General features: G+C 41.5%; 1 protein-coding gene across 9 annotated transcripts in view; it reads right to left on the bottom strand.

The window, feature by feature from the left end:
- The window catches only part of TBC1D1 (TBC1 domain family member 1), a 294222-nt gene that overhangs the window by 217792 nt on the left and 50008 nt on the right, over nucleotides 1-26422 (bottom strand). The window lies entirely within an intron of this gene.

Raw genomic sequence — 26422 nt, 5'->3', positions numbered from 1 at the left:
ATAACAACCATGAAGTGGAAACAACCCAAAGTCTTTCAAATGATGAATGGATAAACAATATGTAGTAGATGCATACAATGGAATATTATTTAACTGTGAAAATAAATGAAGTACTGATACATGCCTCAACACAGATGAACATAGAATACATTATGTTACTTGAAATAAACTAGTCCACAAAAGACTACATATTGCAACTTTCCTTTATATAAAATGTGTAGTATAGGCAGATCTATAGAGACAGAAAGCAGATTAGTGGATGCCTAGGACTGGAGTGGGAAGAAAATGAAGAGAGACTGCAACTGGATACTAGGTTTCTTTTTGCTGTAATGAAAATGTTTTGGGGGATTAAGATAGGTGCTGGTTGTACAACTTTGTGAACACACTAAAAACCAAAATTTTATGTTATGTGATTCATATCTCAATTTCAAAAATCCCTCTAGGGGGATAATAGCTGAACAATTTGGGGTGTGTTAATTCCCTGAATCTTTATCATAATAGAATCTACACCTAACAGAGCTGGGTTTAGGATTAAATGAGTTGATGCACTTAGAACATTGAACCTAAATGCTGGTACTTACTAGGTACTCAGCAAACATTAGCTTTAGTGACCGTGGAGGTGGTGGTAGCATTGGTTGCTATTGGAGCAATGATGGGTATGATAAGTTTTAAATGTAGAAGCCAGAACAGAACTAGAGGCCTCAAGTTCAGAGCCGGTTTTACAAACATTCAAAATATGACAAGAGAAACAAGATCAAAGAGGAGATTGTGTGTTAGCCAGAACTAACTCCAGGATGGGGAGGCCTCCGGGACATCTCTGGATATTTTCCTCTCCCTTTTTATGAGTTGCTATGTCTAGCAACAAGACTGTTCTGTTTGCTACTTTCACTCCATAAGCCAAACTGTGAATCATCCAAGTTTCTCTGGTAAATTCCTACCATTCAAGCTGAGCAGAGACCTGGTGTGCACAAGCGTCACTAGCCTCCCTGACTTTGGCAGCTCAGAAATTCTTCCCAAGGCCATGGACTCTGCTTCCTCACACTATGACCCCCATTTTCTCCTGTCCCATTCCTTAGCCCTTCCTGTCCACACCACTGGCTTTCTCTCAAGGACACACCCAAACTCACTTTTTAAGTTATGCCACAGTCAAAATGGAGTCTTCCAGGAAGCCAGACTGAGTCCTTCAAAATCAGCTTCTGAGCAAAAATCACAATACCTTTTTATTTATTTTTATGTGAGCAGACATTGCTCAATAAATTGTTGAATAAAGGAGAGAGAAAGAGTAGGGGCGGGGAAAGTGGAGGGACAAATTTGGTGAGGATTTATTTGGGGTTAGGGCGTAAGTTCAGGGGATTACCTAAAGAACACTGCACAGTTTGAGTATTCTTTATCCAAAATGTTTGAAACCAGAAGAGTTTTGGGTTTCAGATTTAATGAGATATTTCAGGGATGGAACCCAAGTCTGAACACGAAATTCCTATGTTTCATAGGTACCTTATATACATAGCCTAAAGGCAACCTTACGAAATATTTTTAGAATACCTGCATTTGACTGTGTCTCCTCACGTGGGTCAGGTGTGGAATTTTCCACCTGTGGAGTCATGCTGGTACTTAAAAGGTTGTCAACTTTTCAAAGCAGTTCAGATTTGGGATTTTTAAATTAGGGATGCTGAACCTATACTTTGATATAGGCATGTCCCCATTTACATTAAGGTCTCTAATTTTATATTTTGATTTGTGTGTTAAATTGTAGCTTCTTGTTAGCCAGAACAATAGCAAGCAAATTTAATAAGAACATTTTAAGTGGCTCCAGACACCATCCCTAAATTATCCAAAAGTCTTGCAAAATTAAAAGCTGGCTGCAGCCCGACAAGAAATACTAGGGAGACAGCAGAATGAAGGGGAGCCATTTGAATTTGTCACTCCAGAGAGGACAAAACAGTCACAAACACCTGGAGAATAAAATTCACACCAGTTTTGAGATGCCTTGTTTCTCCATGCACACAAAAAAAGTCTTGCTGAAATGGAAACATACTTCATGACACAAATTTATCCCTTCAATTAAAACAATAATCTATTCATTAAAATGCTTGTGGCATTTCAAAACCAGCCATATTATTATATTTTGTGATTTAAACATCTGTTCTCAATGTTTTGTTTAATATGTATAGTAAGTGTGTTCACTTTGTAGCTTATAAGGCAGTCCCAAAATAGAAACAGCATTATCTATTTTTAGCTCAGTCTATAAAGTTTAAACAAATAATCTTTCCAAAGCACTGTACAGATGTTTCAAATTCATGGAAAAATCCAGCAGTAATGAGCTCATAAAAGAAAACAGTAAAAATTTAGAGTCAAGATTTTGACATCCACACCCTGTGTTATAACTAAACATAGGCACTCAGCTTTAAACTCAGACATTTTACTGAAATTTATAATGAAAACATTAAAAATGTCCAATTACAAAGGACTGATCTCATCCCCCCCAAAATATAACTTCTTTTCTAAACTAAAAGTTATTTTCCTCCTTAAAAGATGAGACTGATAAGGATCAATTTCTATTTCTTAATCAAATCTATTAATGAATAAAAATCTGATCCAGACTTCCTCTTTTCCTCTGCTTCCATGGTAAATCATAATTTCCTACATATTTTATAAGATGGTTGCATTTACCTTCTTAAAAAATACATATTTATTTTAGTTGTAAATGGACCTTTATTTTATTTAATTTTTTTTTAAAGAGAGAGTGAGAGAGGAGAGAGAGAGAGAGAGAGAGAGAGAGAGAGAATTTTTAATATTTATTTTTTAGTTCTCGGCGGACACAACATCTTTGTTGGTATGTGGTGCTGAGGATCGAACCCGGGCCGCACGCATGCCAGGCAAGCGCGCTACCGCTTGAGCCACATCCCCAGCCCTTATTTAATTTTTTTAATATTTATTTTTTGTTGTAATTGGGCACACTACCTTTATTTTTATTTATTTATTTTTATGTGGTGCTGAGGATCGAACCCAGGGCCTCACACATGCTAGGCAAGTGCTCTACCATGAGCCACAACCCCAGCCCACCCCCCCACTTACCTTTGATTACAATGATTTCTTGCTTCTAAAACTTCTACTGTTTATCTAAGTCAAATTCCTTTAAAATTGCCCAGTTTTAAACACAATCAAAGCTCTTTGTATAAGTCCCCACTCTTCAAAGTCTAAATTTTTCTGTAATAGTATGTAAGATCAGAACTACCCAGCCAGCACCTAGGAAGAATGGTGACTCTTATGTATTTTGGACAGAGCCACCACGCTCTGCACAGGTGCACAGAACAATTTATATTTGTTTCCTTGCTGAAACCGAAGATTCTAATAAAGTGCACCAAGCCATGCACACTTGTATTTTACCAACAATCTGCTTATTCTCAGCATAATTTTCAGATGTATTAAATGATCAAATTTTCCAGAAATTAAGACACAAATGCCACATTCCTCAGTAAATGCCCCTCTGAAAAACTTTTAGGTAAAGAGTCTTGAGTTCAACGATTAGCAAAGGAATGCATCCACTGTAAAACAAACTGTATGTGCATCCTAGTTCCTACACACAGCTAGAAAGGGACGTAACTGATCACAACCAGCTTTGACAGAAGTAATGATAGAGAAGATCCAAAAAGAAAATGGCCCCTTTTTCATCTGTGTTGGAATCTCATCTAGTTTCAAAAAAACGCTTTTATATGGGGAGATCTGAGCCACTACTCTTCTCACCTGGAATTTTTCAAACATGATGGGGGTTATGCTCTGGGTGAAGTGAGGATAAATCCAACTACCAGATGAAGGCCAGGAGTTATCTAAAGTGTCTGAATTGCACTTGGATTTGGGAGGCTTTCTCTCTATGAGGCAGCACTGAAGGAACATGGGACCAGGTATCCAGGTGTGAGCTTCTATCTACTGGTGATCAGCTGTGTGACCTCAGGTAATTCATGTAGCATTTCTGGTCCTGATTCCACCTTGTAAATTGTGAAGATTTGCCCATCGTGGTGGTGTACAACTGCAATCCCAGGAACTTGGAAGACAAAGGCCAGAGGATCACAAGTTTTAGGTCAGCATCAGTCTCAAAATAAAAAGTGGAGAGAATTCAAAGCCAGCCTCAACAAAAGTGAGGTACTAAGTAACTCAGTGAGACCATGTCTCTAAATAAAATACAAAATAGGGCTGGGGATGTGGCCCAGGGGTTGAGTGCCCCTGAGTTCAATCCCTGATTCCCCTTCCTTCCCCTCCCCCAAAAAAAGTGGGGGCGGGAGCGGGGATGTATAGTTTCAAGATAGCATGCCACTGGGTTCAATCTCCTATACTGCCAAAAATTGTGGAGCTTAGAGTTATAATCTCTGAGGTTCCCTCCAAGCTTCCTTCTGAATGCTGAGATATATATGCTAAATTAAATGCCCATGATGGGGGGCTGGGATTGTGGCTCAATGGTAGTGCACTTGCCTGGCACATGTGAGGCACTGGACTAGATTCTCAGCACCACATAAAAATAAATAAGAATAAAGATATTGTGTCCATTTAAAAAAAAAATGCCCATGATGGGCGTGGGTCTGGCAGCATTAGCTCAGGGTCAAGGTGGAATTAAATATGCTTGTTCATTGATCTCAAGGTCATATTGTGGGAAGACACCAAAGCTCTGTAAGAATGAATGCCATCTCCAAGGTCACAGTCAAGAAGAAAGCAATGTCCATTGAGCACTTGACCATGTTTATATGGTCATTAATCTGCACAATCCTAGGAGGTTAGAGAAATGATTATAGTAATAGAACATAATGAGCACTGAGTGCTTTCTATCTGCCAGACACCACTAAACCCAGAAAACCCCTGGATGGCATCCACTGTGCCCCAGGCATTGTTCTAACATCTAAAAGCAGGAAGTAGGGAGTGTGATGACTTATTCAGATGGGGAAACTCAGCATTCATCTGGGAAAGGGCCCAAGCAGGATTCAGACACAGGGCATTGCCAACTTAACCACTTTAACTTATTGTCCTGATTATTATCTCAAAATGCTGCTGTAAGGTATTATTTATTCTGTTTTGATTTCTGGATTCAGAAAGGTAAGATAATTCACTCAAGGTCACGCCTGCGTAGAGCTTTGGTAGAGCCAAAGCTCACCGTGCACCTTGCAGCGGTTCCATGTGCTACATCCTAACTGCTATAGGATCTGCATGGAGGGCTGTAGGGTTTTGTGCTCCAAGATTTATGGGAATCTGACATGGCCAAGAGAGGTTCTCAAATCATTCACCAGGCTCTGGAAGCTTCCAACCAGAGCAGCTTCTTCAGGGAAGGAGTTTGGCCTCTCACATGAGCCTGGAGGGCTGAGCCAATACTAGCCAGACTTAATAAATGGAGGTGGGCTCAAAATGACAACAGATTCAAATGAATAAACGAGAGATGAAAGAAGGGGGGAGGAAGAGGGAAAAGAAGTGAGTCCACTTTGGGTTTGAGGCAGCAGGCCCCTTCCCAGGGGGAAAGGCAGGCCAGAAGCTGGTAAGAAGGAAATGAGGCCTGCCTCAAGCTGCCCAGGGAGGCTGTAAGCCCGATGACCTGAACCCAGCACAAGATAAGGACTGAGCTTCTGGGCTTGAGGAAGGCAGGAGAAGTAGTTTTCCCTGTGAAAAGCTGGCCTGGGATAGGCTGGGGGACCCTGATCTCCCAGTGACCAGGAAATTTGGTTTGTATGTGGTTTGGCCCCTGCCCAAACCTAACGGGAACCTGATTCTTCAGTTAGATATTTTGATGGATCTAGGACAAGATTTAAATCACCTTACACAAAGCATATCACCCCTCTCCTCTCTAGCTGTGAGACCAGGGCTGAAGGCTGGCAGAATCCAAGAAAGAGGCACACCGCCCGAGTCAGTGATTGCTGCTTAATGGTCCCATTCACCATGTGGGGACTTCACATAGCCAACCCTGGCACTGTGTGCATAGTGCTGAGCTTAAGCCCCTGAAGTTTCTACTTTAATTATTCATCAGTCACTTACTAAAGATCACTGCACATCACTGCACACTCATGCAACAGTACACATGCCACCTGCCCCTAAAGGATCAACTTATGATCTAAGGAGCTCATACAGCAAGTCAACAGGAAATGGCACAACGGGTGATAATTGCAGGAAGGAGGAGAAGGAGTGCTATGAAAGCACACCCAGAAGGCCCCTGTCCCATCATCAGCAACCCTACAAGATGGCCTAAGCACATGTACAAGCACCCAAATGCCAAGTAGAAATTAACCACTTGAGATGAAAGAGGAGACAAATTATTCCTAACTATAAAGGACCAGAATCTGATGCTGGACTTTTCATTACAGCATACTTGTTTTCTAAGTTTTTTTTAAATTATAACGTATTTCCTGCCAAATTAAATAACATATGACAGATACACATTGCTGGGTCCAAATACATATACATATACATGTGTGTGTGTGTGTGTGTGTGTGTGTGTGTGTGTGTGTGTTTTATACTGGGGATTGAACCCAAGGGCATTCAACCACTGAGTCACACCCCCAGCCCTTTTCTGTATTTTATTTAGAGACAGGGTCTTGCTAAGTTGCTTAGAGCCGCGCTAAGTTGCTGAGGCTGGCTTTGAATTCATCATCCTCCTGCCTCAACCTCCCAAGCCACTAAGATTACAGGCATGCACCACCACACCCAGCTAAGAACATTTATATTTTTAGCGGAGGCCATAACACCACCCTTATAGTTGTCTCCTTGTTCACGTGTCCATTTGCTGGGTGTCTTAGTCTGGGCTGTTTTATCAAATTTCCATAGACTAGAGGCTTAAACAACAAACATTTCTCACAGCTCTAGAGACCAGGAAGTCCAAGATCAAGGTGCCAGGAGACCCAGTGTCCACTAAGATCTGCTTCCTGGTTTGCACACAGCTGCCTTTTTGTATCCTTGTGTGGTAGAGAGAATAGGAAGGGGGAGAAGAAACAAGCTCTCCTGTGTTTGTTCTTATAAAGGCACTAATCCCAGCAAGAGGACTCCACTCTCATGATCTAGTTACCTCCAGAAGGCCAATAATACCAATCCATTAGGGATTATTGTTTCAACATTTAGATCGAAGGGACACAAACATGCAGTCCATGACTCTGAGTTAAGGATATTCACATCTTTGACTTGACTCCCCATGACCTTATCAATTCATATTCCCACTGGCGGTGACTGCATTCCTGTTCCCTCACCAACAGGGATGTTCTCAAACTCTGAAGTTTTGCAATTCAAATGGACATGGAATGCTATTTTCTTACTTAAATCTACCTTTCCCTGGTTGCCCACTTTTTCATATGCCCACATCTAATAGGCACTCTGCCTCCAGCTGTGTGAGCCACTGACCCAAGATAAAGATTCCTTACATATAGAAGCCAACTGCAGAATAGTGGGAACGCTAGAAAAGGGGACTTGAAGCTCATGGTGAACAAAACAGACATGGTCTCTGCCCTTGAGGGGCTTTGGGTCTAGTTAGTGGAAAACACAGGCAATAAAGCAAGTAACTTTTAAAAGATATTTTGGTGTTTATCTTAAGCTTTTATATTTAAGAAATCTTCTTTGATTTTTAAATACCATGGAAGCAAAAAGAAAAAAAATTAGGGGGAGAGACAGTCACAAAATTTTCTCTCCTATATGGAGCAGTAGGCAGATTAGGGGTGGGATGTGTGTCTTTTCTGGAGGTCAGTTCTGAGCATCCTGTGATTCAGAGGGAATCTGGAACCTTTCTGCTCATTGCCTCTGCTGGTCCATAAACAGTCACACCCAGATTGTGTTTTGTGAAGCAACAAGTCGAGAGAACAAACCACACCCACCTGCAGTAGCAGCAGTGAAACCACTAACATGCATGATGAAGACCAGTTTGTGATCTAGAAAACTCACTGAGCCTTAGGATTCACATAGCCACATAGCCCCTCAACCCCACAAGGGACCCAAACTGACACCAGACACCTGTGTCTCTGTCAAAGGTTTGAACAGAATTTGAGGCATGGACATAAACGTCAAATTTAAGTTTAAGATATTAGAGGCAAAATCAGAATTCATGAATATTATTTGACCAAAATGAGTGTGAGGGGCTGCGGATGTGGCTCAAGCGGTAGCGCATTCGCCTGGCGTGCGTGCAGCCCGGGTTCAATCCTCAGCACCACATACCAACAAAGATGTTATGTCCGCCGAGAACTAAAAAATAAATATTAAAAAAATTTAAAAAAAAAACAAAAACCAAAATGAGTGTGACTTGTGTGTTCTTACTGCAAAGATATGCCCTGTATCTGCAGCATGCAGCTTGACTCTCAACCTTCTCTCTCTCTTTTTTTTTTTTAAAGAGAGTGAGAGAGAGAGAGAGAGAGAGAGAGAGAGAGAAAGAATTTTTAATATTTATTTTTTAGTTCTCGGCGGACACAACATCTTTGTTGGTATGTGGTGCTGAGGATTGAACCCGGGCCGCACGCATGCCAGGCGAGCGCGCTACCGCTTGAGCCACATCCCCAGCCCTCAACCTTCTCTTGATTGTCTCCCCTGGCTTCCATCTGGCTCACTCTAGGCTGAGACTGCAAGATGTGGGAAGCTCTTGACCTGACCCTGGCTTTTTCCCCTTTATCCTTTACTATTTCCTGTCTCTTGTTTTCTCTGAGGGAATAAATCATGTTCACATATCCGAAAAAGGTGGGGGTCTCATTGTAAAGGAATGTATAAGCAGGGGACAGCTGAGGGAGAATAAGGGGGGAACAAGACCCATTTATATTTAAATAGACTGTTAATAATAGTGGGAACCATTTTTGTAATAACTAACTTATATCCCTAGCACAGGGTTTGGGAGCCAGCACAGCCCCATGCAGAGAGCACAGGCCTAGCCAGGAATCTCAGCAGCACAACTTTCTACTGGCTGTGAGATTTGGAAAGTCACTTGGCATCTAAGCCCTATTTCCACATCCATAAAATAGAATTGTATAGGCTTTGTGAAATGATGAAGGACCTCTTAGTTAAAGTACACAGCAGCAAGACAATAAATAGCAGCTGCCTTCATAGCATTTTATAATTTATAATGTACATTTTTTGGGGGGGCTACTGGGGATTGAACTCAGGACCTTACACACTGAGTCCCATCCCCCACCCTTTTTTTAAATTTTATTTTGAAACACAGTCTCCCTAAGTTGCCCAAGTTGGTGATGCTCCTGCCTCAGCCTCCTGAGTCTCTGGGATTATAGGTGTGCACCACCACGCCCGATTTATAATGTACTTTTGCATACATGATTTCACTTCTTACTCAACTTTAATAAATTCAAGTCTTCCATTTTTTTTCTAAAAGTGTCCCCATAGTTCCTCTAATTGCAGGATGGCAACATGTTTCACCCTGGCTTATCTCTTTTGTCAACTCTGACGTGTTAATAGTGGAGCTCCATCATGCAGTGTTTCTTAGTCCATTTTCTGTTGCCATAACAGGATCCCTGAGACTGAGTAGTTTATAAAGAACAGAAGTTTCTTACTGGGAATGGATCTACCATTTTACCCAGCTATTCCACTCCTTGGTCTATACCCAAAGGACTTAAAAATGGCATACTATAGGGACACAGCCACATCAATGTTTATGGCAGCACAATTCACAATAGCTAAACTGTGGAACCAATCTAGATGCCCTTCAGTAGATGAATGGATAAAGAAAATATGAGATACACACACACACACACACACACACACACACACACACACAGGAATATTATTCAGCATTAAAAGAGAATACAATCATGGCATTTGCAGGTAAATGGATGGAACTGGAGAATATAATGCAAAGTGAAATTAGCCAATCCCCAAAAAACCAAATTGCCAAATGATTTCTCTGATTTCAGGATGCTGATTCATAATATGCTTCGGGGGTGGGGGTGGGAGGATTAAATGAACTCTAGATAGGGCAAAGGGGAAAAGGGGAGCGAGGGGGAGGGAGGGGGAATGGGATAGGAAAGATGGTGGAATGTGATGGTCATCATTACCCTAAGTACATGTATGAAGACACAAAGGATGTGACTCTACTTTGTGCACAACCAGAGATATGAAAAATTGTGCTCTATATGTGTAATATGAATTGTAATGCACTCCGATGTCATATGTAACAAATTAAAATTTAAAAAAATAAAAGAGTAAAAAAAAAGAATAGAACTTTCTTTATTCTTAGTTCTAGAGGCTGGGAAGTCCCAGACTGGGCATATCTGGTAAGGGAGGGACTCATGCTACTCTAACTCAAGGTAAAGAGGAAGAATGAGTGGAAGAGAAAAAACATAAGGGACAGCCTCACTTTATAACAATTGGTTCTTCCAACCTAGATGCCCTTCAATAGATGAATGGATAAAAAAAATGTGGCATTTATACACAATGGAGTATTACTCTGCATTAAAAAAATGACAAAATCATAGAATTTGGAGGGAAATGGATGGCATTAGAGCAGATTATGCTAAGTGAAGCTAGCCAATCCTTAAAAAACAAATGCCAAATGACTGCTTTGATATAAGGGGAGTAACCAAGGACAGGGTAGGGATGAAGAGCTTGAGAAGAAGATTAACATTAAACAGGGATGAGAGGTGGGAGGGAAAGGGAGTGAGAAGGGAAATCGCATGGAAATGGAAGGTGATCCTCAGGGTTTTACAAAATTACATATAAGAGGAAATGAGGGGTAAGAGAAGAATAATACAAGTGGAAGAAATGATTTACAGTAGAGGGGATAGAGAGAGAAAAGGGGAGGGGAGGGGAGGGGAGGGGGGATAGTAGAGAATAGGATAGACAGCAGAATACATCAGACACTAGAATGGCAATATGTAAATCAATGGAAGTGTAACTGATGTGATACAGCAATCGGTATACGGGGTAAAAATGGGAGTTCATAACCCACTTGAATCAAACTGTGAAATATGATATATTAAGAACTATGTAATGTTTTGAACGACCAACAATAAAAAAAAAGAAAGAGAAAAAAAAAATAACAATTGGTTCTTGCAATGTGAATCCAGTTCCCTAGAATGAGAACTCACTCCCTGGGGAAAGACATTATTCCATTCATAAGGGCTCCACCCCATGACCCAGACACCTTCCAATAGGCCCGCCCCACCTGCTGACACTGCTGTATTGGGGATGAAGCCATAAGCTGATTTAGCTGAGTTTTGGTGGGGACACACCATATGAGAACCATAGCACAGGGGTAAGGAGAGCCAAGAGGCCCTGTCTGGGAAACATGACTACTAAAGGCCTCTGCCATGGCACAGGATACTGGAGTGTTGGAATGACTGTATATGTTGTCAACCCTATTCCAACCTAGTTTAACCTCTTGATTCACAGCAGCAGAAGTCACTTCTGTTTCTAAGGCCTAAATAGAAATTGAAGGTAATTTTTCAGAGAGCCCTTTCAAATCAGTGACAAATACACTTTTCTACAGCTCACTCCGGAAATCTTTAACCCATAGCCATGTTTGTGTCTGTATGCAAAACTGACCCTGTTTATATATGACCATATTAAAAATATACCTGTATTTTAGAGCACATGCCCAGGACAAATACACACACACACACACACACACACACACACACACACACGTATAATATGTATATATGCACACACATGTATAATAATTATTACACACACAGACACTTGTATTTAAGGCTACTTTACCACCTTATATACAATGGACCAAAGGTATTATTAGAACTCTTACATTTAACCCAAGACAGCTAGCTTGTGAGTGACAAAGCCATGACTTAGACCTGGTGTATCTATGGTTGATTTAATCACTTCATGGCGACTGTAACCCAAGTGCCATCAGCAGTCAGGAGGAGAATGTAAACATGTAACTTGGCAGGAAAAGGCAATAGAAAATGGAGAGACTGGCGGGGTGGGGGGTATGCGCCTGCCAATCTGCAGGTGTTCCAATTCAATTGTTTTTCTTCAAACACTATACTAGGCAAATTAAAAAGACAACAAAAAGCATACAAATTTGCAGGCCACCTGTGTGCAATCCCACCCCATTACACCATCAGCAGGAACTATTGCTACTTGTCTTCTTCCAAAGTGTTTCTTTGTTATTGTTTTGCTTTTGCAATGATGGGCATCAAACCCAGGGCCTCATGCCTGCTGGGCAAGCACTCTACCCCTGAACTACATCTCCAGCTCTCAAAGTGTTTTGACATATTTGTTTTCAGGAATAGCCTTAAAAAGGTTCTCTGTAACTGGAGAGAACTAATTAAAAGATATAGTTTAGTTGTCCCAAGGAAGGGACCAAGACCCATGAGGTATAGAAGTACTCAGTATAGATGAAGTGTAGAAGTATAAAAGCAAATCCAATCCAGGAAAGTTCTCTGGAGGAGGTAGCATTTGGTCTGGAAGAGATGTGTTGCTTTTCTAATTTGTGGGGGGGTTCTGTTCATTTGTTTTGTTTTTTTTTTGTGGTAGTGGAGATGGAACCCAGGGCCTCCCACATGCTAACCAAGCGCTCTACACTCTCAGCCTCAATGCTGTGTCATTTTATTGGAGAGTAGAGTACAGTCTTGGAGTTAGAGGACAGAGCATGAAGGAGCACCTGAGACCAGCGGTGGTCCAGATTCTTGACTGCCAAGCTGAGGCCTCAGGTGTTTATTAGTTTGAGACAAAAATGGCCTATGCACAGAATGAGTTTTCTAGATGAATCTGCATTGCAGCTCTTACAGAAACTTAATACGATGTGTGCTTTTTTTTTTTTCTTAGACAACTCCAATTCTGAAAAACCTGTCACTACTCAGCGAAAGTAAACTTGGTCAGCATGAGTGCATCCGAGAAAAGGGGACGCAAAAACTGGCAGTGAAACCAGACACAGGGGCCACCTGTGTTTCTTTGCTCTAAGTAGACATCAACAAATGCAGAGTTTTAAAAAAATATATACCTATATTGGGGCTAGGGTTGTGGCTCAGTGGTAGAGTGCTTGCCTAGCATGCGTGAGGTGCTGGGTTTGATTCTCATCACCACATACAAATAAATAAAAATAAAGGACCATCAACACCACACACACACACACACACACACACACACACATATATAGTTTTTCTTCTGGAGTCATGTTTCCATAGGTTTCCATGAGTGACTGCTATAATGTCATCTAGCATTTTAAAATAAAATATATCATCTATAGGATATCATGAAAAACTATCATCAGATGCCTTATGAATGGAGGAACAGAAGTTTCCTTTGGAAGGAAGGGAGGGGGAAAATGTAGTTTGTCAGGAAGCGTAAATCAAATGCACAAATTGATTTTCAAGAAGTAATAATGGCGAAAAACATCAACCTACTTTGAACTTTAAAAAAATTGGTATAGGGTAAAAAGAAATTGGAGCTTGGAGTCAGAAAGTCTATGTTGGAATCTTGACTCTCTCCCCTCATTATATATTCTCATCTACTGATCAATTTCCATCTCCAAAAGGGTAACATTACTTATTACATTAGTGATTATAAAGGATAAAAGCATTGTATAATATCATGTAGGGCATGTATTCACCTAGTTCCTTCTTTTGGAGAGAAAAGGACGTGCTTGCTACCCTGTACTGCTGAGGGCATGAGTTTTATAAATTTATCAGCTAGCTGGTGACAGTCTCCCAACCCAGCAAAGGATCCTGAATGTTTACACAGTCAGCTTGACCCTTCATGCAAGGCTAGGGAGGCAGAGGTCCAGACAATTCCAAACCAGATAATAATATTTTTTTTTTTTTTTATGTCACGTGTGGCATGCATTAAGTGGCAGCCATGAGAGAATTCTTTACTGTCCCCACCCTGTAATGGGGATTGAATCCAGGGCCTAAAGCAAGCCAGGCAAATGCTATACCACTGAGCTACATCCCCAGCCCTTTTTATTTACTTATTTTTTTCAGAGACAGGGTCTTGCCAACTTGTTCAGGCTACCCTCAAACTTGTGAAGAGGAAGGGGGAAGTTCCTTCCTTACTTTTTATAGTTCCTCAAATTTATCAGATTATGAATGGCTTTTAACTTGCTTTATTTTACATACTTTTTCAAATAAATAAAAATAAAAACTGAGTTAAAGAGAGAGGAATAAAGCTGAGCCTGGTGGTACACACTTGTAATCTCAGTGATTTGGGGGCCAAGGCAGGAAGACTGAAAGTTTAAGTCCACCTTGGCCAACTTAACCAGATTTTCTCTAGTGTGGGAGACAGTTCTGTATGTACTGACATAGAAATCAGTTTGTGACACATTAAGTGGAAATATCAAGATTCTATACATATGCTAAATGCATAGATGGTTATTTTGTTTATATTTGTGGTGCTGGGGCCTCATGCATGTCAGGCAAGAGCCACATCCCTAGCCCCATAGGCTTTTTTTTTTTCAAAGTCACTGCTATCAGAGAGCTGAGTGAGTCATCCTATAAAAGCCTCAGGGAGACTAATCCACAAAGTTACAACTATCTTATATTTGAAAAGGGGCTAAAAGCATGCAATGGAGGAAGGATAGCATCTTCAACAAATGGTGCTGGGAAAACTGGAAATCCATATGCAACAAAATGAAACTGAATCCCTTTCTTTCGCCATGCACAAAAGTTAACTCAAAGTGGATCAAGGAGCTTGATATCAAATCAGAGACTCTGCGTCTGATAGAAGAAAAAGTTAATCAGAGACTCTGCATCTGATAGAAGAAAAAGTTGGCTCTGATCTACATATTGTGGGGTCGGGCTCCAAATTCCTTAATAGGACACCCATAGCACAAGAGTTAATAACAAGAATCAACAAATGGGACTTACTTAAACTAAAAAGTTTTTTCTCAGCAAGAGAAACAATAAGAGAGGTAAATAGGGAGCCTACATCCTGGGAACAAATTTTTACTCCTCACACTTCAGATACAGCCCTAATATCCAGAGTATACAAAGAACTCAAAAAATTAGACAATAAGATAACAAATAACCCAATCAACAAATGGGCTAAGGACCTGAACAGACACTTCTCAGAGGAGGACATACAATCAATCAACAAGTACATGAAAAAATGCTCACCATCTCTAGCAGTCAGAGAAATGCAAATCAAAACCACCCTAAGATACCATCTCACTCCAGTAAGATTGGCAGCCATTATGAAGGCAAACAACAACAAGTGATGGCGAGGATGTGGGGAAAAGGGTACTCTTGTACATTGCTGGTGGGACTGCAAATTGGTGCGGCCAATTTGGAAAGCAGTATGGAGATTCCTGGGAAAGCTGGGAATGGAACCACCATTTGACCCTGCTATTGCCCTTCTTGGACTATTCCCTGAAGACCTTAAAAGAGTGTACTACAGGGATACTGCCACATTGATGTTCATAGCAGCACAATTCACAATAGCTAGACTGTGGAACCAACCCAGATGCCCTTCAATAGATGAATGGATAAAAAAATGTGGCATTTATACACCATGGAGTATTATGCAGCACTAAAAAATGACAAAATCATGCAATTTGCAGGGAAATGGATGGCACTAGAGCAGATTATGCTTAGTGAAGCTAGCCAATCCCTAAAAAACAAATACCAAATATCTTCTTTGATATAATGAGAGCAACTAAGAACAGAGCAGGGAGGAAGAGCAGGAAGAAAAGATTAACATTAAACAGAGACATGAGGTGGGAGGGAAAGGGAGAGAAAAGGGAAATTGCATGGAAATGGAGGGAGACCCCCACTGTTATACAAAATTACATATAAGAGGTTGTGAGGGGAATGGGAAAATAAAAAAGGAGAGAAATGAATTACAGTAGAGAGAGAAGATGGGAGGGGAGGGGAGGGGGGATAGTAGAGGATAGGAAAGGTAGCAGAATACAACAGTCACTAATATGGCATTATGTAAAAATGTGGATGTGTAAAGGATGTGATTCTGCAATCTGTATTTGGGGTAAATATGGGAGTTCATAACCCACTTGAATCTAATGTATGAAATATGATATGTCAAGAGCTTTGTAATGTTTTGAACAACCAATAAAAATAAATAAATAAATAAATAAATAAATAAATAAATAAATAAATAAAGCCTAGGTAACTCAGACATTTGGTTCTGCACAGAGCCATTTTCTGCCCCCATAATTAGCCTCATTAGGATTCCACCAATTGACTCCATTGCTAAAATTCTGACTAAAATAAAACTTGGTAATCTGAGGTAATTTTCCCAAAAAAATAAAAAATAAAAGCCTCAGGGACATCCCTCTTCATCCTCTGCACACAGTGCCAGCAGCTCCAGATCTCTGCCTCTGAGCAGCCTTCCAAATGTCCCCCTTCCTCCACTCTACCTGAGGCTGTGCTAGGTTAGTACTCATCATGGTGCACTCAGATCACTTCAAAAGTCTCCTTTCAATTCTCCATGTGGCTGGGTTTACTTCTCGAAACACAAATCTGAGATGTTGCTGTCTGGATTCCCCAATAACAACCTGGTCACATTTTTTAATATCATTTTTATTTATTGATTTATTTATTTTTATGCAGTGCTCAGGATGGAACCCAGTGCCTCACACATGCTAGGCAAGTGCTCTGCCACTCAGCCACAACCGCAGCCCCTACGTCCGTCCATTCTTGTCATGCCTTCCAAGATCCTTCCAAATCTGGCCTCAACCTGCCTGTGGCAGATACTGATTCCTATCTACTAATGCACCCCCCATTTCCTCTTTACTACAGAACCCTAATATTGTTCAGACAATGGACAGAGTTCCTTGATCCGTTAGCCCCACAGGCTGCTCATTAGCTGGCACACAGAAGAAAATCAATTGTTTTACCTGAATGAATATACCATTAGTCACGCCATCCCCCTTCCCAAAGAGTACTCTAAAAGTCAACACATGACCCCCGTCTGGCCAAGGGGTCCGAAGAATTCTGCACCATCCTTCCTGCCTGGAACTCACTTGTGTGAGGAACCACAGCAGCATCTTGAAACTCTGAGATCACAAATGGAAAAACCAAAAGTCAAGGAGCTAGGATGGCAGAGTAGAATGAGGTAAGAGACTGTGTCACTTATGTCGATGGCCACTCTGGGACCTCTGGACCCTGATTTTTAAATGAGATACATGAATACCTCTATTGCCTATACTAGATTTAATGTGCCTGTGAATCACTTAGAGAACTCACTACAATGAAAATTCTGATTCAGTAGGTCTGAGGTAGGGCTTGAGAATCCACGTTGATAACAGATAACAGGCTCGCTGGTGATATGGCCAAGCACCACATATTGAAGAACAAGGATATGAACCACTTCCTCACTGTCTACTGTCCCTTTCTACACACCAAGACAATTATAATTATAAATACACTAACAATCCAAACTTTATTTATTTGTTTGTTTGTTAGTACCAGGGATTGAACCTAGAGGTGCTTAACCACTAAGCAACATCCCTAGTCCCTTTTCAATTTTTTTATTTGATACTGGATCTCCCTAAGCTGCTTAGGGCCTCACTAAGTTGCTGGGGTTGACTTTAAACTTGCAATCCTCCTAATTCAGCCTCCCAAACCACTAGGACTACTGGCATGCACCACCACAACCAGCTTGAACTTTTTGATATATACAAACAGTATCCTGGGCTTGGTTTAGTTTTAATCCTCCTTGGAAAGAGCTATGTTTCTGTAGATTTTATCACTATTTTACACATCCCTCCACCTTGGTCTCTTTTTCACTGGTCCTTTGTATTTGTATTTTCCCAAGAATCTTTTCTACATTCTTTCCTTCAAGTCATTATTCAATAATTATAGTGACATGCTTAATGGGCAAAATGATTTTGAATGACCTCAAACAATAGCAAAACTACCGAATTCCTAGTAGATTTTATGTATTACATGATATAAATGGTTGTGTTCCATTTCAGTAATGTGGGAATTAAAAACTAACAGTGTTCTATCACCAGGAATGACATGCAGGTGCCTATCCTTGATGATGCTTTAATTGCACTTGGCACTTCAAAAACATTTGTATCAGCATAAAACTGAGCTCAAAAGAATTATTCATGATCAGTTCCAGATTTAAAACACCATCCCTCTCTTATCTGCCCAAGAAATCCCTACCTGATTCTACTTCACTAATTATTACATGATCCTCATGCCCCCTTGGGGTATTCCAGGATTGAGCTTGTGGACTTTTAGTCCAAACCTGTCAGAAAAACCACCAAATTAGAGGATCTGAATGCAAAATATGTCCACATGCCAGAGTGGATGGAAGAGACACGGAGAAAATATGCCCACGTGGGTGACCCCTACCTGCAGCTATCACAGGACCCTGCACGTCCATGAGCACATCATCAATCAGCACATGATGATGATTGTACCTCATCAATCAAACACAGTGATTTCATGTGATTTGATTTCTACTGTAAATTATCACCATTTCTCAACTCAAACCTGCCATGTCATCTGTGTAAATGACAAGGCCACATGGGAAACTGGAAAACCAGGACTTGAAATAGAGATTTCAATTCAAATTCCACCAGTGACTTAGCACAAGAATATCAGCCCCCCTCTTGAAGTCAACAGAATTTTAAGTCACATACTATACAAATTAGACTCAGTGAAGATTACAACCGAATCTGAAAGAACAGTGCAAAGACGAGTCTCTGGACCACTAGTAAAAACTGCAAGCCACTAGAGTATTGATGAGTGGCTCTGTCAATCTTGCCCTTGCGAACACGGGTACCTCCCTGTTACCTTCTAGGTGCAACCTTCTCCCCCACTTCAACAATCCCCAATGGTGATGCAATTATAATCCAGGTTTATCCATAGTCTGAGGACTTTTAGGGATTAGGGCAGAGATTTGTACACTCATGAGTCAGGAGGTTTTGAAAAGTACTCTTTCACTATCAACTGAACTCCATGTCAATATCCTCAAAGCTAAAAAATCTTTTTTTTTTTTTGTACTGGAGATTGAACCCAGGTTGCTTTACCACTGACCTTTGCCACTACATCCCCCAAACTTTTTTCTTCTCACTAAGTTGCTGAGGCTGGCTTGAAACTTGCACTTCTCTTATCTCAGCCTCCCAAGGCGCTGCGATTGCAAGCATGAGTCATTGTGCCCAAACAGAAGCTAAAAATCTTTTTTTTTTTTTTTTTGATACTGGGGATTGAACAGAGAGGCACTTCAGCACTGAGCAACATCCCCAAGCCCTTTTTAATATTTTATTTAGAGACAGGGTCTTACTGAGTTGCTTAGGTTCTCACTAAATTGCTAAGGCTGGCCTTGAACTCTCTATCTTCCTACCTCAGCCTCGTGAGCTGCTGGGATTGCAGGCAAGGTAGGTCACCATGCCCAGCTCCAAAGTTAAAAATCTTAATGACTTATTGTTCTAGGCTAAGGTTGTGATTTCTTTATTTTATTCTCCTGGACAAGTACCACAACCACTTTATAGATCCTAAGGATTTTCCTGAATAGATACTCTGACCTCTTTCCAATGTTTGCTTTCAACATCCTTGTCCAATATTCCTTCTGAAATTTGCAAGTGTCACCAGGTCTTGCCTTCACTAGCCAAGTATCACGAGGTTCCTCCCCAGGCTGCTGATCATATGACATAAATCCTTCAGGGGGTCTCTGGTACGCTTAAGAATAAAAAAAAAAAGCCTGAATTCCTGATATGTTAAAGAATGAAGGTGCTGCAGTCCTCAGCCTCTAGTTGTAGACAATTATCTCCTTCCCTCCTATAACTATGTGATCTTAAACAAAACACTTATATTTACGGAAATTTTCAAAACATGAGAAAGTAGACAGAATATTATAACAAATTCCCAGGTCTCATCATCCAATGTCAACAAATGTCATTTTAGGACCAATGTTATTTCATCCACGTCCACACCCAGAGATCATTTTGAAGATCATTCCTGACATTTTATGTCATTCATACGTAGTTCAGTAGATAGCCCTAAGAGATAGGAATTCTTTATATATTATAAACACGAAAGACAACAGATTTCAAATCATCAAGACCCAAACTGAGGGTAAATGCATAGTGTCAGCCATCCATTTATACTGTCACGATAAATAATGAAAAAAGATGGTTATGTGTCATTATGCGTTTGTCCAAATCCACAGAATATGTAAGACCAAGAGTGAAGCCCAAGGAAATTAAGGACTTTGGATGGTGATGATGTGTCCGTGTAGGTTCCTGAATTGTAGCAAATGCACTGCTGTGAATCTGGGCGTTGACAAGGTTGGAGGCTTGTGTGGGGGATGGTGTTATGAGATGTCTCTAACTTCCTTCCAACTTTGCTATGAACCAACTGCTCTATAAAAATAAAGTCTTGAGGGCTTGGGTTGTAGCTCAGTGACAGAGTGCTTACTTCACATGCATGAGACCCTGGGTTCAATCCCCAGCACCACATAATAATAAACAAATAAAAATAAAGATATTGTGTCTATCTAAAACTAAAAAATATTTTTAAAAAATAAAGTCTTGAAAAAAATGTTAAGCCATCAACTCAATCTGAAGTTTTCCTGCAAAGAGGGCCTTGTGGTACTTTTCCATGAATAAATGAAAAACACCACAAGAGCCAGGTGTGGTGGCAGATGCCTATAATTCCAGCTACTCAGGAGGCTGAGGTAAGAAGATCATAAGTTTGAGACCAGCCTTAGCAATTTAGGAAGGCTCCATCTCAAAGAAAGGGACAGGGACGTAGCTCAGTGGTACAGCACTTGCTTAAGCATGCATGCAGCCCTAGATTCAATCTTTCTAGCACTATGGAAAAAAGAGAGAGAAAAGAAAAGACATTATGAACTATTCACAGTCTATATTTTACAATAGTTAAATACACTGTTATCAGGCAGGCTACTGTTTACTCAGATAAACACATAAAATCCTCCTGATCCATGGTAGGTTCTGTGATGATGCTCATATCACAGATGAAGAAAATGAGGCACAAAGGGGTGGAGCCCTCCGTCCAGGGTCATCAGGAGCACAGCAGCAGCTGGCACACACGTCCTCATCCTGCTGCAGCACCACACTGAATAACGTTATCTTGGTTTCCCCAAAACAGACCCCCAGGAAAGGAATTGGGGATATGGAATCTGTCTCCTGGAGGCCTCTGGGAGCACGAGTGAGGACGTGGAAACAAACATGCAAGGAAGAAACGAAAGCCAGCCCAGGCTGTGCCACGGAGTGAGGCGCCTCTGGAGCTGGAGTCCACTCTCTGGGGGACTGGCAGAGGAACTGGAAGAATAGGGGGTCAACAAACTGCAACCACCAAATCTGACCTGCTGCCTCTTTTTGTAAATAAAGTTATTTTTTTTAGAAGGGATGGGTACCAGGGATTGAACTCAGGGGCACTTGACCACTGAGCCCCATCCCCAGCCCTATTTCATATTTTATTTAGAGCCAGGGTCTCACTTAGTTGCTTAGTGCCTCGCAGAGGCTGGGGCTGGCTTTGAACTTGTGATCCTCCCATCTCAGCCTTCTCTGCTGCTGGGATTACAGGGGCGCACCACTGTGCCCAGCTGTAAATAAAGTTTTATTGGAACACAGCCAAGCACATTCTTTGAGAACTGTCTGTGGCTGCTCTCTGGTGGCCTGCAGATTGGAAATTATTTGCCATTGAGCCTTTGAGAGCAAAAGTTTGCTGACCTCTGATGTAGAACATCAGCAAGGAAAGAGGAAAGCTAACATTTATTCACCCCTTTCTGGGTTCAGTTTCCCTGGGTCATTGGATCTGTCACACAGCCAAGCCATCCTTCTCTGAGCAAGCTCCTGTGGCTCCTGAGATGGCCCAGGCAGAGCAGAGAGCTGTGATGATAAGATGAGAGGCTGCCTGCACACACCTCAGAGGTGGGCTGAGGGGCCCGGAGCCAGACCTCAGAGCATGCGCTCCAACATCTATGTGCCTCAGAAATCCCATCTATAAGAATAATAACAGGGGCTGGGGTTGTGGCTCAGCCCCTGTGGCTCAGTGGTAGAGCACTTGCCTAGCATGTGTGAGGCACTGGGTTCAATTTTCAGCACCACATATAAATAAATAAAATAAACATCCATTGACAACTAAAAGAAGAAGAAGAAGAAAAAGGAGGAGGAGGAGGAGGAGGAGAAGAAGAAGAAAGACACACATAGATTAGTATAAGATCTATTCTGGAAAATACATATCAACCTATAGGAAGTGCCTAGCACATAGGAGGTACTCAATAAATGTTATTAATTATTTTGCAATTTCCTTAAATATTATTAATTAGGAAACACTATCATTGATATCCATGGTCTAAGCATAAATTTTTTGCCACACAGGAAAGTATTCCAAAAGAGACTTCACACATTTTGTTAATCCCAATATAACCAGATGGCCTGCAAATAAATAGTTTTCCACTAGGCTGGAATTCATGCCTGTGATTCATACCTGCCTCTTTTATCAACTGATAACCATTGGTTGTTTAGACAAATCTGAGAATGACAACATGATTCATAATAGCCCCCAAATGGAAGAACCTAGTGATTATCAACTGATGATCAGATAAACATAATGTGGCCTAAACATACCATGGAATATTTATTATTCAGCCACAAAAAGAAATGAAGTACTAATACGTGCTGCTGCGTGGATGACTCCTGAACACGTACTAAGTGAAAGATCCAGGTGCAAAGGCCACATGTGGAATGATTCCATCACATGAAATGCCCAGAAGAGGCAAACCCATGGCAATAGAAAGAAGATGAGTGACTGTCTAGGGCTATGGCGGGGAGGGAAGAAAGGAGGAAGCTTGGGGACTGACAGCTGATGGGCATAGGGTTGCTTTTGGGGCTGCCCAAAATGTTATGAAATTACATTGTGGTCATGGTTGCACAACCCTGTAAATATATTACAAACTACTGAATGTATTTTTTAAAATTTTGATACCATAAGGATGGAGCTCAGGGTGCTTAACCATAGAGCCTCATCCTCAGTTAATTTTATGTTTTGAGACAGGGTCTCGCTAAGTTGCTTAGGTCCTCACTGAGGCTGGCTTTGAACTCACAATCCTTCTGCCTCAACCTCCCAAGCCACTGGGATTACAGGTGTGTGCTACCACCTCCAGGAGAATTTATTCTTTAAGTGGGTGAACTAGATAGTCTGTGAATTAACAGATTATTGAGAATAAGCAAGTTCTTGTACCTAACAAATGAGTTTCCACAAAATTTCAATGGAAAATCCTTTTCCTGTGTCTGTTCTCCACTGCCCTCTGGCTACTCTTCTGACACACTGCCTCTCACCATCATTTGGGGCCTGACTGTTCTTCTAGCTGTCTTCACACTCTTTATCCTGTAGTGTTCAAATCCTACAGCCAACAGCATGCTGGCCACACCACTGTCTGGCTGTGTGAGCTTGGGCAAGTTATTTAACCTTTCTGGGCTTCAGTTCCTTCATCCGTAAAACAGAGATAATAAAAGTGCCTACTTATTCTTAACTGACCTTTACTGAGAACAGTCCCTGTTCTCATTTTTCAAACTTTCTTTTTAAAAAAGCTTACATATTTAAATATATTACTTGATGTGTTTGACACACAAACATACCTGTAAAACCAGCACAGTTTACCAAATATTTCCATTATCTGCCCCCCCAACATTTCTTGGAATCCATCTCTCCTTCTACCCTCTCTCCAAGCCACCATTCACTCCTGTTTCCTCTATCAAAGATTAGTTTGCATTTTCCAGAGTTTTATATAAGTGGAATTATATAGCATATCTTTTATGGAGAGAGAGGGGAGTTCTGCCCCATTTCACTCAGCAAAAATGATCTTGAGATTTCCCCCTACTGCTCTGCACACCAGTTTGTTTCTCTTGTGGAGGAACACTGTCTCTGCCCACTGTGGACAGACTTCTGGGCTGTTTGCTATTTGAGGCTATAACATCTAAAGTGCCGGGAGCACTAGTGTACAAGCCTTTCTCTTGGACAGACAGTAAGGAGTAGTGTGACCTCTCAGGAGCTGGAAGCATCTGTTACCATCTGTTCTGTGGCCACAGGGACACTTTTGCAAAGCCCAGTAGAGGAGATGGCTCTCCACATGTGGGCAGAAGGGTCCACTAGCATGCACACTGTGCAACTTCACTCCCACCTCAGCTCCCACTTCTCCCTGCGGCCCCCACAACTCCACTTCCTCTTCCTGCAGCTGACACCTCTCATTCTTTTCCTGACCCTTGGGTGCCCCTGTCGTGGTGTGGCCTCTGAGGAACAACCGAATTATTTGCTTCCTACTCAGGCAAAGCAGGGGCAGGGTTTTAACAGATTCACATGATTGTACTTTTTCCAACCGCTACCTGATCTCCTGAGGACCTTCTGACACCAAGGCCATAAAAAACTAAATTCCAATTAAAATAGGTGCTTCCACCTATTTTTAAATGTTGTCACTAGAATTGGCACCTTCTTTCAAAGAGCCAGTGTTTCTAGGATAAGCAACCTATTCTGCTTTTCTGTCAGATTCATTACACATGGAAAATAATAGTTTTTTTTTCTTTTTTTTTTTTATTGGTTGTTCACAACATTACAAAGCTCTTGACATATCATATTTCATACATTAGATTGAAGTGGGTTATGAACCCCCAATTTTACCCCAAATGCAGATTGCAGAATCACGTCGGTGAAAATAATAGTTTTTAATAAAGGCCCTTCTCTGTTTTCACACTGAAAATGTTTTCAAATGAATCAAAGCTGACAAGGCACAACTGAATCAGTCTGCGCTTTCAAATTATCAACCTGTAGCTGTTTATGAAATTCTATCAAAAAAGATGTACTATTGATCCCATTTCTAAGAGTATAAAAACCAACCTGCTTCCAGTTTACATGCTTGGGTGGTATAGATTTCAGACATAAAGGCTTTGTAGGGGAATCCTGGATGTTATACCGTAATCTTATCCCATCTGCTCTGTTCTGTTAAGAAATGCTGTGACTGGTTATTTATTGAGGAAGTGCCTGGCCCCATTCAAAAATTCCCACGCAGGATCTTTCACTGACACTACACTAAGCATGTGGCAGCTGAGCCGAGCAGGCTGCAGGAACGTGCTGGCTTTTGCTTCCAGCTCCTGAGAGGTCACACTAGATACTAGCCTGACACCTCACTTTTGAGCCAATCTTGATGATGGATGGAGTCAGCCTTGTGACAATCTGATATGCAGGTATCCAACCTCACTTAAATGTATTATTTAGTGAACTGCTGTAACATATGGTTCTTCATCTATTTCTTACACATAAGAACAACTGGTTCTATTTGGTAAAAATTCAAAACCCTTATTTGAGCAATAACTCTGTTCTTATGTGAAACTGCCTCCTCTAGAAGCATCTTATGTTTGTGCCACCCAACACTGAGGAGCACCCAAGCGCTGCTTCCCAGCCACTGCAGGTCAGCCACCTGCAAACTCAGCCAAGAACATCCACAGCTGCACACGCAGAACCCATTCCCTGGCAGGCAGCTGATGACAGGTTAGTTCTAGAACTTTACTCAAAAATCCCAGAAAATATTATTTCAGATAATATTTTTATGTGGAGAAGGGAACTCACCAACACATCATTCTATCTAGGAGGTGGTCACTTAGCCACCAAAATCCATTAAGGCCAAGGCCAAACCCAAATTTGGCTTACCCATCAAAATGATAGATGCCACAACATTCCTGATCAATCTCAAGCAAGAAATGCCCGTCACATACAACACAGCACACATACAGCAAATAGCACCTCGGGCCAGTCTGCTTTCTTTTCACTGGACGGGTGGTCTCTTCCTGGCAGTTAGGAGCCACCAGCACACACAGCCTCAGGACTCCAGGCAACCACTTTACTCCCAAGTAGAAAACATCACCATAAGGTTTGTATATAGATTGCAAGAATTCTGTGAAGGCTAGGAGGTCCAGCCCTGTGCAGTTCAAGAAACACTTCTTATTCCAGAAGTTTCTTGAGGAAATGGGCAAGCACCTACCACCAACCCATAACCTGGCTGTTTCTTGGGGTGAATAGCGATTGGGAAATAGGGAGTGTACCTGTATTTTATACTTTACACCTTCCTGGATGGGTTCAATTTTTATAGTAGGCATTTACCATACTTAAATACTTCAAGCTTGTGTTATCAATCCTCATTGAGGCCTCTGAAAACAGGAGGCAGCATGGCCCCCTCTGTCGGTGGAAATGAGTACTCCTTCTCTCCTGCTTTCAGGCAACTAATGAGCATTCTGTTCAGCCAAGCAGGGACTGGGACTCTCAGAGGTCAGGTCAGGTCACAGGGTCCGTGAGCGCTGACTCACAAGCAGGCAGTGGCGCCGCCACTGATGACTGGTGGCAGCGAGGCCACTGATGGCCAGGGCAGCGAACAGTGTCCGGCAGCAGTGCCAGGGTGGTGCCTTTGGCAGGTACTCCTGTGACTCAGTCTTGGCCCTGTGAGAACTGCCTGGCTGCCTCCCAGTTTATTTGCCAGGCTTGGTTCTCTAGACTTGATGATGATTCTGCAAACCACCCTATATCCTTCCAATGTA

The sequence above is a fragment of the Spermophilus citellus genome, assembly GCF_964194105.1.
Source record: "Spermophilus citellus genome assembly, chromosome: 8".
NCBI lineage: Eukaryota > Metazoa > Chordata > Mammalia > Rodentia > Sciuridae > Spermophilus > Spermophilus citellus.
This window is presented reverse-complemented; position numbering and strand designations above follow the sequence as displayed.